This window comes from Leptodactylus fuscus, chromosome 1 (assembly GCF_031893055.1).
Source record: "Leptodactylus fuscus isolate aLepFus1 chromosome 1, aLepFus1.hap2, whole genome shotgun sequence".
Classification (NCBI taxonomy): Eukaryota; Metazoa; Chordata; class Amphibia; order Anura; family Leptodactylidae; genus Leptodactylus; species Leptodactylus fuscus.
Genome location: NC_134265.1, coordinates 130,088,661 through 130,105,731, shown reverse-complemented (window position 1 = coordinate 130,105,731; position 17,071 = coordinate 130,088,661). Strand labels below are relative to the sequence as shown.

At 43.0% G+C, this 17,071-nt stretch overlaps 1 protein-coding gene across 4 annotated transcripts in view; it reads left to right on the top strand.

Annotated features, from left to right (window-relative positions):
* Positions 1-935: 935 nt before the first annotated feature.
* Positions 936-17,071, top strand: part of ADCY4 (adenylate cyclase 4) — a 73,996-nt gene continuing 57,860 nt past the window's right edge. Inside the window, exon 1 of one of the 4 annotated variants that reach the window (XM_075276739.1) lies at positions 936-1,011. The gene's annotated coding sequence lies outside the window, so the exon portion shown is untranslated. Of the gene's footprint in view, positions 1,012-1,103; positions 1,432-11,553; positions 11,623-17,071 lie in introns of those variants that run through there. The other 3 variants (XM_075276737.1, XM_075276738.1, XM_075276740.1) reach the window with 3 other exon arrangements.

Sequence of the window (17,071 nt, the reverse complement as noted above, 5' to 3'; positions counted from 1 at the left end):
TCTGCCTGCCTGCTCCATCTCCATCCCATGCTCATAACATGTCTTTGAAGTTCTCGACCCTCTTGTCTGTCTCTCATGTGGCATTTGGTCTAATCTACAATGTTTTACCTTGTTTCTGCGTTCATCCGCCTCTTACCTGTCTGAGTGTCTCTGCTTTCCCTCTGCTAAGCTTCTGTGGTTTCTCGTCTGCCTTCACGTCTTCTGCTTTTCATGGCATCTAATTAAAATGAAATCAAATGCCCCAGATACGAAGATAATTAGGAATTCCTATTGAGGAGCCTGCACAGTATCACACCTTAATTACTTTGAAGCCTATGACGAGACAGACTTGGCTTTATTGCACTTTACAAATGGCGACGTTTTAACCCTTACAGTGCCGGCGAAAATGGCACCTAGCTACTTTTGCTGGCAATTAACTGGTTTTTCTGACTGGAATTACGCGACTGGCGTCACTGGGCATCCTGACACAATGTTCTGCTGCCATGCCAGCTGTAGCATATCCGCTGACATTGTGTGCAGACAAAACAATATAATTATTATTTGTGCTTTTGTGTTATGTTATGCCAATGCCTAGCTGTAGCCAGCTCTGGAACTGGTGTTGGAATAGCAGAAAGTCATTCTGAGCTAAAATTGTCATTGAGGTTAGTATACTGAGAAGCCAATAGGAATAACTAAGTGCTTAAAAGCTGATGAAACTTTACTAAGTGCAGAATATATTTGGAAACAAGAAAACGAAAATGTATGCAAAGGGCCTGTTTACAAGCAGGCACAAGTGGATAGCATAGAAAGTGCTTGGCAGGATGAAGGTATCATTCAGCACTGGAATAGATTGTGATGTGAGACAGGAAGAAGGCGTCCGTCAGCACAGAAATAGCAGATTGGACTTCGAAACGCAATGGAGGTACATCACCCAAGCCTTGATTGCAACGCATTAGACCTGCTATATTAGTGTGTACTCCAGGACTCAGAAGCACAGCAGGAAGAGTTAAAGGATACACAGGAAACCGCAGGGTGGGTCAGGCATCAGACAACAAGAAACAAAGATGGAAAATACTAATAAACTCTGCTAATGACAACTAATTAGCTGTGGAAGGGAAGGGGGGGCTGGCAAAGCAGGGAAGGGAAGGAGAGACAAAGAGACTGACAGGGACACACAAACTGAGACATACAGACAACATTAAGAGACATACAGGAAAGGAAAAAGAGTTGACACCCTGAGCAATGTGAGCGAGAAGGTTTAGTAAGGCAGAAGGAGGGATGAGGATTAGGGAGGGACTCTGAGCTTTGAAGATTCAGTCCAGAGGCAACCTGGAGGCAATCTCGGAAGAGAGGGAAGGAGAAAGAAAGGCATTTGACTGAGATCTATTACCTAGCTGGTGTGAGAGGGACCACGCTGATACTGGGAGGACAAGGGCTGACAGCTCATAACTGGTGAGATGATGTTGGGATAGAGGTGTTGTGAACTAATGAAGCTTTGTGGTGTTTGTGGGAAAGAATTCATCTGGGGCACTGCATTGTGTTTCATAGGACGACAATTGATCAGCTCATTCCATACATAGGATATTGCCAGTGGATTATATGAAGTGTAATTAGATTGTAAGCTCTTGCACACAGGATCCAGATATGCGTTTGCCTAAGAGTTCATTTCATGTTACTTGGTAGGCTGTTTTGTCTCTCTGATTGTAAAGTATATGGAATATGTTGGCACTATAGAAATAAAAGGTGTGTGAAACTGAGAAGGAAAGGCAGGATAAGCTAAACAGAAATGTGTGCTGTGATGGTGGGGCAAGATAAATGCTGACTTTTCTATGTAACTACAGACTTCTCAGTAGACATGATGTCCTGTTCTTCTATGTTGCTCTATTTGTCAGCATTTATTCTGCAACAGTTGCTAACTACTATGCGAAGAGACTGATTCACTAGCAAAGCCAAGGAGTCATTATTTTTATATAATAATATTGTTGTCATCGGGCTGGTTATTTGACTTTAACGGTGATGCTCTAAAGTGTACATGACACCAAGAAGGAAGGGGGAGGGTAGTTTTTTTGTTGTTGTCTCGGCCATGCAACATATGTATAAGAATGTCTCATGGTGGATAAAGAATATCTCACACATGAAGCAAATATTTGCTGTTGTACTTCTGTGTACTTGACAGTGTTGCTAAATGTTCAATGCATGTGTCATTCAATGACCAACACCTGTTATAAAGCTTTTATTCTTGGAAGAGTCAGAACAAGATTGAAATGCATGTGTCTGTGCCATTGGCAGAGAAGCTTGTTTTAGGACTGAATTACTGTACGACATGAGCGGCAAAGTATCTAGTATGGAATTCAGGAAAATAGTTGAGGAAATTCAACAAAAAAAACTGGTAAAGAAACAGTTTTTCTGTCCTGAAATGTAGGTTACAATGACGTTAGTATCTTAGTATTAGAACAGCTACCTGTCACTTTGCTGTATCTGTGTAGTTCTGGTAGTTCAGACTGTTCTGTCTTTAGCAAGTCACAAACATTAAAAAGCCATCACCAGAATGACCATTTAACCAAACAGTCAATAATGAATGTTAGCTTAGCTAAAACCATTTCATATTTCAATAGAAAGGGTTAAAAAAAATGTTGCCGCTTATCCTAAGAGGAGACAAAGGGTATAACAGGTGAAGTCTGGCCACCATAAACATCAACAATCTACCATCTATGGCATCCATGGCTACCTGGGTTTGTATAACAGGAGCACCTGCTAGGCAGGCCATATGTTTTACACTATTAAAACAAATAATGGTAGCAAATATGAAAAACTTTATTGATTTCATGAGAAGAGGAAAATGAAATTCTAAGGTATACATGATACAAGGTTCTAAGGTTACATGATACGGAGAGCTAACAGTCTTACGCTTGCCTTTCCAAAGAAAGTAGGCCAGCAGATGATAGAAGGGCTGGAAATTGGGTTAGAAGACAAAATTACCTTGGATGTAGCGTAAAGAATCTGGCAATGTGTGTGAAATTGAACAAGGAGCTAAATGATGGGTTACATCACGAGAAGAAATGAAAGAATGGATACATATGATCACACAGCAGGGCTCATGGGGACCACAGCAGATAGTAGCTTTGATTTCCCAGCCTGTGCGGCCTTTTACATAATGCTCTGGAAATGATTCACAATTTGTTTAGGTCTCCGAGTGTTTGTTGCAAGCAGGCTCAGTTTCGTGGTGTTGCATGCTATACATACTGCGTGATAATTTCATGGTTATTTTTTAAGGATAACGATAGAAAAGAGACAAAGGTCTGATTCAAGGTCATGTGAAGAGGATGTCTTTTATGGGTGCCATATATGAACAGGCATATTCTTTGTTACATTGCTGATAACTTTGGAAAAGAAACCTATTCCAAAGAGCCTGAGAGTTTCCTAAGCATTTCGGGAATTAGATTGGGATCTACTGCAGGTGACAGAGTAAATATGACTGACACGCTATGCTTTTATCTTTTGCATCATCTCATAGCGGCTGTCTGGAGTTAGACAGTGTATAGGGCATAGCTGGCTGTTTGGAATGTCTCGAATTGAATTAATACATTTCTATGTCATTTCTATTTAATATATCTATCAATAATTCAAGATATTTCCAAACATAGATATGATACCTTTTTCCCCTCAGCATATAAATGTGAAAGATGTTTATAAATCTGTCCAACTACTGCTGCGGGCAAATCGTGGCATTTACGTCCCGCGGGACCCAGGCCTTAAAGGGGTTTTCCATGATTTATAAATAGGTAACCTATTCCTATAGCAGATCAAAGGGCACATGTAGTTGATTTGTCAAGTTACAACAGCTCAGTTCCCATTTACAGTACTTGGTTGTGAGCTAGGCTGCAGTAACCTGGCGCAGTCACTACACAGTGTACAGAGCAGTGTGCTTCCAGGTGTTACTTCTAGTGCTGTGTTTCCTGCTATCAGGTGATCAGTGGAGATGCCAAGTGTCAGACTACCACCTATCTGATATTGATGGATTATCTTTAGGAAAATTCCTTTAAGGGTAAATCCTGATAGGGCAGATTTCCCGCAGAAATGTTCATTAATGAATATAAGATGCAAATCCCGATTGTCCCACAGCGCCAAGTGTGGGACTGCTGTGTTATCTTTGGCCTCAGGTTCCACCAAATTCTTAGGAATGCTTACAATACAAGGCATGCCAAGGGACTAAACTCAAATCAAGCTGCAGATAAAGGCGATGGAAGAAATTTAAGACGCTAGTAATGTGGAGTAAAAAATACTTTTTACTGATTTACACTGCACTGTACACTGTTTTGGAACGTAGACAGGGCATAAGTGTGGCTTAGTGGGAGGGGCGTGATAACAAATTTAAATGTTTCTGACCTATCTTTAGCAAACGTTATCAATATTAGATAGGTGCGGCTCAATACCCTATCAGCTGTTTGAAGATACTCCAGCATTCAGATGAGCTCTGTGGCCTTTTCATTGCTTAAAGAAGACCTTTCCACACCTCCAACAAGTCCAGTTCTCGGCATCCTTTAATAGCTGCTTCTCCACTGATTCCAGCACAGTTGGAACTTCTTTTCTAGCTCCCACCGTTCACAAGCAATCATATACTATTTAGGAGCAGACAAGGGGTGTGATTCTAAGCTGAAATAGCACATCAGGTACCAAAACTACCTGCGTTTGTTGCTTGGGAATGGTGGGGGGATAGAGAGAAACTTCCAGCTGTGCTGTGACGGCTATTAACAGATGCTAAGAGCTTAAGTGGAGGAGGTGGTGAAAGGTCCTCTTTAACAAGCACAGTGCTGTACATTGCATAGCGCCTACACTTGGTAATACAGAGCAGCGCCATACACTGGAATGGCAGATCAATGTAATGTAACATGACCTGTGATGTGAAATGGTGCTTACCAGAGCATTGCTATTGTTTCAATTAGCTGATCAGAAGGGTTGCAAGGTGTTGGACTCCTGTCAATCTGATATTGACAAACTCCCAGAAAACCCTTTTAATATAAGTTATGCCAGAAACTTTATTAAATGTACCTCTTAAATTAAGCAAACTTCACGTAAGCACACAGTCAACCTTTATATCTTCCAGTGTTTCTTTCTGCATCATCAGACAATACAAGTGCAATACAAGACAGGCAACATTTCAGCCAACAAGTGGCCTTTCTTACATCAGTTCCATTAATCTTAATGTAGTTATTTTGGTAGAAAGCACATAGATTTCTGCAACCCCTTATGAGACAGTCGCAGACCTGCCATATGCAAACGTAACCTTAGATGCTCCTGGGACAGGAAGCAGTTATAGGATCTATAACCAACTTCCTTTTTCTGTCACTTTCTGAATCCTTTTCCAACCCACCCTTCACCTTGTAGACTTGTGCTTTTATGATCTGTTAAATGTAATTAAAGGGGTTGTCCAGGATATCCATTTTTTTTATATTAGGGAAGGTGAAAAAAATTAAAACCATATTCACCTGTCCCCCAGAGACACCCAGCACCGTCCAACTACTCTGGTGTTTTCTTCTGGCGTAAGTCTCTGCTGCATATGAGCACCGAGGACAAGCAGTGTCCTTTCCTTAGGCTGCCGATTGGCCTCAACAGCCTAAGGAAAGGGACGCAGGATGTCACAGTACAATGAGGACTTAGGGTGCATGCACACTATGTAACGCCGGGCGTGTATGAGAGCTGTACACGCCGGCGTTACAGCAGGGCTGCCGAACACTTCCCATTCACTTCAATGGGAGCGCTCGTAAACGCCGCTGTTACGAGCGCTCCCATTGAAGTGAATGGGAAGTGTTCGGCAGTCTGCTGAAATGCCGGCGTGTACGGCTCTCATACACGCCCGGCGTTACGTAGTGTGCATGCACCCTTACACTGGAAGAAAATACTGGAGCAGCAGGATTCCATGCTGGGAGACAACCAGAGAACTGTAAACAGGTATTTTTTTTTTTTAATGTTCCCCGACTTAATATGAAAAAAAGTTTATCCTTCATTGTTTGTTTATTAGTGACATCAGATCCACCTTTCTCAGGTGTTATAAAAAGTAGAAATTTTATTTCTTTGTCATATGAGAGAGGGGATTGGGATATTTACATAATATATATTATGTAGCTGTATATAAATATCCTAATCCCAACTGTGTTTGCAACCAGTGTTATCTCTGAAAATAATATTGATAGCACTGCAACCATAGTCTCATATGAATAAAGAGAATCTGTCTGAAGTGACCTTCTCCTCCCTCATTTTCTCTGCATTTTAGGCTAAGTCCCCATGGGACGTCCAGCAGCAATAAAGCGTTGCGGGAATAACTGCGGCGGGAACGTATCGCGGTTCTTCCCGCAGCGGTTTCCTCCGCGGACTTTCTGTTGCACTTAAACCTATGAGGAAACCGCCGGCGTTTCCGTAGGTATAATTGACACACTGCAATTTCCAAAACCACGTGGGTCTGCACGGCGGTTTTTCGCTAAAATCCCAGCCACTTTGCCTGTACTGAAAAATGCCACGTTTTTTCCTGTGGCATTACCACCGCCAGCAAATCGTAGCGTTTCCGTCCCGTGGGGCCCCGGCCTTACACAAACAAATACTTCAAGCCTGTACTTCATACACAGTTACTCAGGAACAGCTCTCAATACATAAGCAAGGGGAAGTATAAAGAGTTGCAAGATTTCATAGAAATTATCCAAAATTTGTTATTAAAGTATATTTCAAAATTTATTACTGACACAAATACTGCCAGAAAATCACAGCAAAGATCTGCTGTTCAGGAAGAATTTGGGCATAGGAAGCTATCGCAATGGTTGTGGAGTACGTGCAGACTCTCCTACTCAAATTATAGGAGCGGTGAACAGCCCTGTCCACTGCATAGCAGGAAGTGCAGCACCGCTTTTATTACTTAAACAGGAGAGCCTGTACGATCTCCTATCATGAATCACGCTCGTAACCCCTACAAACACAATCCACACAAACTGATGCCACCACATGCCACTTTATGTTAGGCAAGACACCAATATACTCAAACCCTACACCAATAGCAAAACTAAGCAATATCAATTGTCTTCGGACTTGTGGAACGTTTAGTGCCAAGGAAAATCTTATTAAATTATCAATTGCATACACACAGAAAAATACAGTGCTTAACAAAAAAAAAAAAGATGTAACAAGAAAGACATATACATACAAACAATGTAAATAGGGGCATAAAAAAAAAGAACAGACCTGTTTGAAAGCCTTGCTGGTAACATAGCAAGAAGTAGTTGGGGAGACTCTACAGGTGACCCTTAGCTCCAAAATCTGCTGAAAAACATCATGTACCTTATTACATTTATGAACTTAACTCTGCTCACTTCCTGCAACCTCCCACCTATGATGCCACCTGTGAATTTTTCTTTGTTCAACATATCAATCCATGGCCATTTATGTTCTTAGACTGACCCCCAAACTAACGTCTAGTGGTTGGAGGCCACATACACAGACTTGCTAATTAGTGGCTCTCTGTATTGGATGCACTTTCTGGAATTTTTTTGTATTCTAGTTTGTGGATTGAAATGACCATACAAATTAGATTTACAGTACATAGGAAACCTTCCATTTTAGCAGATACCTACTGACACATAGAAGCAAAACCCCACTACGATAATGAACACAACAGTATAATATACACATATTTTATCATATTTTTCCTGCCCTCTGCTGTTATGCCTGCAAAGTATGGGAACAAATTATTTGTGCGGGAACTAAGTGCTAGACTCCCACAGATCACATACTGGTGACCTATTCTGTGAAAAGGTCATCAGTATTAGGGAGCCTTCACACGATGTAATGCTGCGCTCATTCTGAGCGTAAAAAGTCGTTCAGAATTAGCGCGTAAAACCCAGCTCCCATTGACTTGAATGGGTGCCGACATACATGCGCTATCCATTGAAATCAATGGGAGGCTTTTTTCCCTATTGCTTTCAATGTGATACGCGCGTATGCCGGCACCCATTCAAGTCAATTGGAGCTGGTTTTTACGCGCTCATTCTGAACGACTTTTTACGTTCAGAATGAGCGGAGCGCAAGTCCGTGTGAAGGCTCCCTTATAAACTGATTTGGGGCCTAATATCCCATTTAATTCATCACTAATAGGGTTATCAGACTAGCAAAAAAGAATGCTACGAATCAATGGTTACAATAGTGGCAGAGGTTAGTGACTATCATCTTTACCTACTCTCATTGGGTTTAGCAATAATTATTTTTTAGGGCAATAAGAGAATGAAAAGAAATAAAATGCATGAGATTTTAATAACCGCAGGAAACAGTTATATACAGTATGTATATATATATATATATGATAATAGGAAGGAAGCTCTTTTTACGCAAGTGTTTCATTGGATTGTTTCGTGTGAGTGCATTTTGTACCACTTGCAGCTTTCACAATAATACCAAAGTTTGTTTGTGCCAAAGACTACAGATTTTCATTGTTGCTTCTATGTTAAATGCAAAGACCTCAACCCAAAGAATTGTAATACCTCTGCCTAGAAATCCCTTTTATATTCTCTAAGTAAAGTTGAATGCCCATGAATGAATGAAACCTAAGAATTCTGGATTATACAGGAGGTGTTTTATATGCCACTTCCTATGAATGTGTTTCGCTGCCAGCCTGGAGGTATACCTGTCTTTACTCCAAAGCTATTCCTCTTGACACCTAAAGATATTATGTGAATGGCGTCTAATGGAAAATAGAAATCACAACCTTGTTTTCTTAATGGTGTATGCTATAAGTACCATGGCGGCACTTTTGTGGTTAAATCCTGCTTTTGCTGTAAGTTAACTGATGTGTCGCTATTACAATGATCTCGCATTGTAGTGACACAATGGTGTCAGCTTATTCCTGGAATAGTTCATTTACAGAAACGTCTTCAGTAGTTCAGGGACAGTTTGGTAATGACGTCTAGTTTAGGATTGATTCGGTGAGCGTACCTCTAAAATCCAAGTGAATTGCTTGTTAGATGAATAAAAAGATAATGCAAATAAAGTGTCTTATTAGAATAATGTAGCGATGATGGTCGTGTGCTGAAAGCGTGCCATGACAGCTCTGCTGCAAGGAATATGCTGGTTGTGGAATGGTTCAATAACCATGATGAAAGTCCTCCAGCAATGCTAGGCAGAGTCTCTCATTAGTGACGGGGGAGGGTGGGCGCCCAGATCTCATTAGCTGTATAATACCACTGGACAGAGCCGGAATCTATCCTTATACGCAAGAGTATTGGGAGCCAGCGTAACTACACATTAGTGGCCACACACATCTACAACCACTTGGAATAGCTTTATAATAATGCACATCCACACCGTTTAAGAGGGAACACGAGAAATGAAAATGCTGGACTCCAGGGGTGTTGAATCAGCAGGTCAAACACATAGATAATTATCTAGGTTTGTCTGCGATCCTATTAAAGACCCCTACATGGCACTATTAGTGGTTTGGGAGGGATTCTGAACCTGACTTTAAAGGGATTCTATCATTAAAATCAGACTTTTTTTTCTCCATCACACGTAGGAATAACCTTAAGAAAGGCTATTCTTCTTCTACCTTTAGATGTCTTCTCCACGCCGCTGTTCAGTAGAAATCCCGATTTTCGTCTGTATGCAAATGAGTTCTCTCGCAGCACTGGGAGCAGTCCTCAGCGCTCAAACAGCACTGGGGGCGTCCCAAATGCTGCGAGAGAAATCCCCAGCGCCGCCTCCATCTTCTTCAGGAATGGCCTCTCTGTGCGTCTTCTTCTGGAGCTGGGTTCAAACTTCTACACATGCGCAGTCAACTCTGCTGTCGGGACTTGGGCAGAGCCAACTGCACATGCGTGCGGCCATTTTTTTGTGGCCACTTACCCCAGTTTACCGTGTAAGCGGCCACAAGAAAATGGACACGTACACCAGGCGAGCATGCACAGTCGGTTCTGCCCGAGGCCCAACGGCAGAGCCGACTGCGCATGCGTAGAAGTTTGAACCCAGCTCCGGAAGAAGACGCGCAGAGAGGCCCGTTCCTGAAGAAGATGGAGGCAGCGCTGGAGATTTCTCTCGCAGAATTGGGGACCGCCCCCAGTGCTGCGAGAGAACTCATTTGCATACAGATGAAAACCGGGCTTTCTACTAAACGGTGGCGCAGAGAAGACATCTAAAGGTAGGAGAAGAATAGCCTTAAGAAAGGCTATTCCTACGTGTGGTCGAGAAAAAATGTGATTTTAATAATAGAATCCCTTTAAAGGGAACCTAGCAAAAAATTCTGACACAGACCCTCTTTGTTTTATTCTGCAGTGCTGTAGCGTTTTAAAGGGGTTCAGACAATTTTTAAAGTTACCCCTTAAAGATAGGATAGGGGATAACTTCTTGATCAATGGGGATCTGACTGCTAAGATGCCCACGCATCCCAAGAACAGGAGTCCTGATGAAGCAGCAGGTTGAGCGTGTGCTGCTACGTTGGTTCTCTATGTGAGCACTGAAGACAGCGGAGTATAGAACCCCTTTAATTCGAGTGGGCAGTGCACGGCAAGCACATGGACCCCATTATAGTCTATGGGGTCCGTGTGCTTTTACAGCTTGGGATTGTATTCCGTCCATGGGGGGGGGGTATCCATGCGGACTCTCCCTGGACGGAATACATACGCTAATGTGAACCATGGGTTTACAGAAATATCTTAAAGTTAGAGCACGGTTTAAAAAAATTTCCGGCTCCACAAATTTTTATCAGGGCACCCCTACCAAATAATGTTTTGTAAATAAAGTGTGGTCCTCTTCCTAACCAGAATGTTGGGGGTCCCTGGGTATAGTCACACCGGCTGAAAAAAAATCTATTGCGAAAACGGACCTACAATATGGATTGTAAATCTGCTACATGTCAATTTATGTAACAGATTTCCATCATTTTCCGTGTACTCATTAATAATGCTATGAGAGAATTCACATGCCGCAGATTTGTTGTAGAAATGATCTGATTCGTCTGAATAAGGCTTGTTGTCTTTGCTGCCAATTGATCCCCATTTCTGCAACAAATCTGCTTGGTGTGAATCTACCCTATAAATACCACATGGTGTATTTTTGTTCTGGACTGTTTTCCGCAGAAGATCCACAGTGTGCAGTGTGACATAAACCTGAAAGATGAGCCTAGATACAAGTGCGACAGAAACCGTGGATTTAACTCCTTACAGACTGAGCTATTTTCAGCCCATTTGGAGCTCCCATATTACCTGGCCGCCGCCACACCCGCACAATCCCCTATAGCACAGCTGTGTGGCCGCTTGGTGCCTTGTGAGGTAATGAGGGGCACCTGACGCCCCATCCACCGGGCTCCCCCTCCAGGCTCATTGCTCCTCTCATCCCGCTGCTCCCCCTCCCTCATTACTCCTCAGTGACAGATCAAAGTTCCCTTCCGTTGTGCTATGTGCAGGTCCCCGTCCTCCGTCCCCGCTTCCTCCCAGCCAGTGGATATGCGCGGCCGGGCAGTAATTAGAGCCTGGCACTGGGCGGGAACAGCCTTGTCCCTGGCGCTAGAACTTTATCTTATCACGCGCTGCGCTGTCCGCTGGGTTAAAGCTCAGTCTGAGGAGGCAAAGAGCAGATGCCGTGCGCTGGGGAGGGAGGCGCGGGAAACTGAGGCGAGTATGTCAGGGGGCGACCTGGGAGCCGGCACCGGCTCTGAAAAGTTCTCTCTCGCTAGTCCTATGTCCATGTGACTAATAATGAGGTGCCAGGCTCGTCATAAATAATGGTGACAGCTGCACGTTGTGTCTATGTAGGACACCTGCCTGTGCCAGTGGGCTGCCGCTAGACTCTGCCACCGGGTCTCTGCCCCATTTTGTGCTGCTGCATTTATTATAACTGTTCTGCTGGAAATCCTATGCCCTTGAGCTGTGACACAGGCATTTCCTGTAATGTATGCAAGAATCCCATGTCTCTACATCAACCATGACATGTCCTGCTTTTCCGCCGCTCTGCTATTTTTTTTCCTCCCTGGAAATATGGAAATTGCTTGATTTACACAATTCCGAGTAATAGGGAAATGCTTAAAGGGCTGCTCTGGGAATACTAACATATATGTATATAAATATAGCACCAGTAACAAGGCAGATACACACTCTGACAGCCATTTGTCAAGTTATGGTGCCAGGCAAAGGGTTAATTGCCTGTCAGTAGGTCTGGCGTACGTGTATAGGGGTCTGTGTATACACCCCATCCATATACAGGAGATGTAAGAATGAAACTCCATCTCGGTAACGATAAGGCGTGGTTCACATTTATCTTCAGGCTGCTTCTTTCAAATCTTACATTGCAGATTCTGTCAGATTTGGGGCAACACGGTGGCTCAGTGGTTAGCACTGCAGCGCTGGAGTCCTGGGTTCGAATCCTGCCAGGAACAACATCTGCAAGGAGTTTGTATGTTCTTCCCATATTTGTGTGTATTTCCTTCCATTCTGCAAAGACATACTGATAGGAAAAATAAAATGTACATTATGATCCCTATATGAGGCTCGCAATCTACATTTAAAAAAAAAATAAAAAAATTGGGGGTAAAATCAAATGGTGGAAAATGAGGCGTATATATCTGCATTTTCCAGTTCCGTGCATTGGAAAGCCAAAGCAGAGCAAACTGCTATAGTTATTTCTTAATCTCTGTCTCCCATAGTAAACAAAATCGGTGGCAGATTCCACTGTGTGAATATACCCTTAGGCTGAGGTTACACAGTGATTTTTGGCTGTGACTCCTGCTGTGTGATGTAAAATCATTGTTTTGTCCTTCTACTTAAAACAGCCATATGGTTCTCTATAAGTACGCAAAATAAATAACTACATAGTGACTATCCCATCAGGACAACACAACTTTCACCGTATACAGACTGATTCGCCAAAATGTGGAGATCGCTTTATAACTTAACATTTAATAAAGTCCGCCTATATTAGGCACCCAATTCTAAAAACAAGCATTCCAGGTATATAGACAGAAAAATCGTCAGGACCCCTATAATGTGAAGGCGAATCATAGAACCCTGTCAAATCTCCATATCACTCAGAAAGAGATTATACACCTCCAAAACAACAATATAGGTGTATCTTCAGTAGTGAAGGATCACAGATCTGCCTTGGGCTCCTTAGTCCACATCAGACCAGTGGATGTTGATTTTGGGTTCCCAGGCATCCCAGGAGCTTCCAGAATTCTGATACTCAAAAATGCAATGATTGTCATCAACTCCCGATAGCTCCTATCTTTAAATGGCGGTTGCAGACTCCCCCAGACGGTATACCAACACAGATGTGAACGAGGCCTCACATATTCTAGAATGTCTCCATACGTTTCATCGGCTGTGGAGTCCTGTTTATCAGGGGACTATTTAGCCTGAGGTTATCTTCTCCACAGTAGGACTCCTGCTCCATCTAAACATTCCTTGGAGTCAGTGTCACTTGAACACTTTTTTTTAGATGTGTATAATACCTTTATTAGAATGAATACAGACCATACATCAGACTTGCTCAATAAAGATGCAGACCCTAGTCCATTCCTATATACAGAGGCTGACCTTTGGCCTTTCTCCCCATTTTGAAGCCCCAGATCAGACCACTTTGAAATAATGGACCCCAGATTGCATCCCCTCAAAATTACAGACTTCAGGTCAGGCTCTCATAATAAAATGTAAGCAAGATATCCCCCACACAACTGTGTGTCATCCAGAATAGGCAGCTGTAACAGAAGCAGACCACCACCCCCTGCTGGTTTACTGGACAGACCTGTATACTACCAGGAGAATTATTATTATGGACACTCACAGAGTGGTGGGGAAACTCAGCGTAGGAAGTATTGAGGACAGCAAGCTTTCTCTGCGTTGAGAACTTTTCATAGGAGTTGTCTAAAACATAAAAAGGAGCTATTGCCACCGCTGCCAAGTCCAGCTCCTTGCATTATTTAATAGGTGCAGGTCCAATGATTACAGCACAGTTGGATTTTTTTGCTGTAGCCCCATTGTTTCTCATGCTATTTAGGATTTTTACTGCTGGGCGAGTGGTGTGATTGTGAGTTCTGATACGATTTACCTTAGTAACACCCCCTTTATTGCTCAAGCCTGACACCACCCACCTGACAGTAAAGATCCTAAATAGCATATGAGGCACCAAAACTAATTACATTGATTGGTCAGGGATGATGGGGGCTAAAGAAATAAAAACTCAATTGTGCCGGTATGTGCAGTGTTGATCAATTGCCATACGGTTTGTATTCATTTTGATATTGCAGCACTGCCCCATATCACTGTAGTACCAAAAAGCACTGCTACAAAACGTACGGTGAGTAAACAGTGTGGCTCTCGGCATGTAAACAGTACTGGGAGCTACTCTGTTCCAGGGTGGGGATCTTTAATGTTGGACCCTCACAAATCTGATATTATGGTAATTAGCTAGGCCATCAGTATTAGAAACTGGATAACCCCTTTATCAGATGCTAATAGCTGGAGGAGGTGAAAGGATTCTATTCTAAAGTGTAACTAAGCTTCGATGTTTTATTATAGTGTAGGTAATTTAACAAACTTTATAATGTACTTTATTAAAGAACATGGCCAGTTTCTTCTCTTATATTCCTCCATCTGCTGCTCATCAAATTTGTACAATAGAAGTCTATAGAGAGGAAGAGAAGAGCCCCTCAATATCTCAACTATGTGCTCATCACATGACCATGGTCAGACTTGTATCCACTGGAGGTAAACACAATGGGGTAGATTTATTAGGTTTTGTATTCACATTTTTTTGGTGTAAATGGAGTCATTGTGACTTTTTAATCTCTGCGCTGCCTTCTTCACTTTCCTGAGAAGGTGGGAGGGGGCAGGGCCTGATTTACTAACATTTACACCAGAAATGTTGTGTAAATGGTTGGTGAAATGTTTACCAGCTATGAGCACAGCCCTGTGGACAGTGAACCTCATTTATATGCGATATGCTCTTTGCTAGCTCTATGAAAACTGGTGGGGGTAACGCATAAATACACCCCACTATTTGTCTGAAAGTGAACCGCCTCTGTAATAAATGTTGCAATATACTTTATTAACAGATTTCTGTCCCTTCTGTATACTTGTTTGTCTCGCTGCCTCTCACTGGAGTGGGCTTTTGTAGGGAAGGGGAGCGGAGGCTATGAGGACCCTTCTACACTGTATAATGTCTGAAATATAATGGTTTAAACAGTTATTTTGGTGTCCATATGAAGATTAGATTCTACCTGTATTATTGAATTTATATGTAGCTGTCCCAATCCTGACACTGTGTTCAATTGATATCATCTCTGGGAATACGTTTTTAATTGTTTATATGACACAAGCACCAAGTCTTATAATGTCAGAGATGTAACTGTTTGAAGTGACCCTCCCCCCCTTCCCAAACTCAGCTTCTCTGCATTGTACAAGAACACGTTCCCCATTATTGAGAAGTAGTGAGAGAGACAAAGGAAAGGAGCCAAGATATTTTACCGTAACCCATTCCCGACATCTGCTGTAATACAACTGTGGATGTTGAGTTTTTATATATGGCTGCTGCTCCGCTTCAAAGCCTTAGACTATAGGCAATGGTTCTCCTCTGTTCTATACGGTGGAGACTCTGTAGTAATGCCCACAAATGGAGTCCGCTTGGGGATTAACCCCTGCAGATCTTGCCCCAAAGGTAGAAGCACTCTTTAATATTGATGGCATATCTTTAGGGTGGGTCATCAGAATGAGATTGATAGGGTTGTGATACATCCATTTGAGTGGTAGCTAAGCCACAATAACTCAGAAACATGTGATGTCAGGTATTTGATTTTTCTGTTCCATCAAAGGAATAAAGGACTTCAAATCAAATCAAACAAGCTTTATTGGCGCATCCGAATAGATATTTGGCATTGCCAAAGCTAGTAAAGTGTGCGGAGGGAGTTGGGGGGGGGGGGGGGGATGAGTGGTGGGTATGTGGGGGTGGTTGATTTGGGGTATAACAGTCCGTGGAGTCTCATCTTCCTCTTGTTTGGTGACAGCTGGACACGTATTGGGCAGCGATCTCCACAGTGGCCTCTTCTTCTCCCAGTAGGATGTAGAGTTTCCTCTTCTCGTCTGCAGATATGAAGTCTGGGATGTGGGCAGAGAGTCTTTGGTAGTAGACAGCCCTCACAGCTGAATATTTGGTGCAGTGTAGCAGGAAGTGGGTCTCGTCTTCTAGGGCCCCCTGGTCACAGTGCTGGCACAGTCTGTTCTCCCGTGGCTTGTACGTCTGCCTGTGTCGCCCCGTCTCCATCTCCAGGTTGTGGGCGTTCAGTCTGTACTGGCTCAGGGGGCTTTATATACTAGTGGGGTCTCCCTATGGTAGCCTTACGCTAGCTCTATATAGCATATATTTTCAGTGGAGAAAATGGCTGATTTGTAATTCAAGTGTAATGGGGCATGTCCAAGCCCTCAAGGGCTCTGGCAGGGAAATCCCAGGTGCATGGGAAGGAGTTCAGAAACCAGTGTGATAGCTGTAAGTTAGGAAGAGGCTGTTGACCAAGTGCATTGGCTTTGTGATTGATACCTACATACCCTTAGCGGCTCTGGAACGCCCACATTGCACTTGACCCTCATTTGCATGAATCTATTGGGCTGTCTGGCTGTGGAGTTGGTAAGCCACAGTTGCGACTCCGACTCCTGGATTTTATCAGGTTCCGTCTCCGACTCCTTCATAAATGGCCAATTCGTAACAATAAATTTACTGTTGTAAATGTAACGTTAACTGATGCAAAGCTGTTGAAAGGATAATACTTCTTACAATCTTCCTCTTCTGAGTAACAGGCAGCTGTGAGATGCTTGGAAGAGGAAGGAGTAGCTTTACTACTAAGAATTAGCAACACATTATCACTTTGTTTCATTTAATACATTGTAAGTAGGGGGGTTGGGACAGCAAGGTTAACCAAGTATAAGGCTGCATTCACACGGAGTAACGCCAGCGTGTATCACAGCCGTACACGCCGGCGTTACAGCAGGGCTGCCGTACACTTCCCATTCATTTCTTTGGGAGCCGGCATACGAGCGCTCCCCATAGAAATGAATGGCCTGCTTCTTTCACTGCGAGCAGT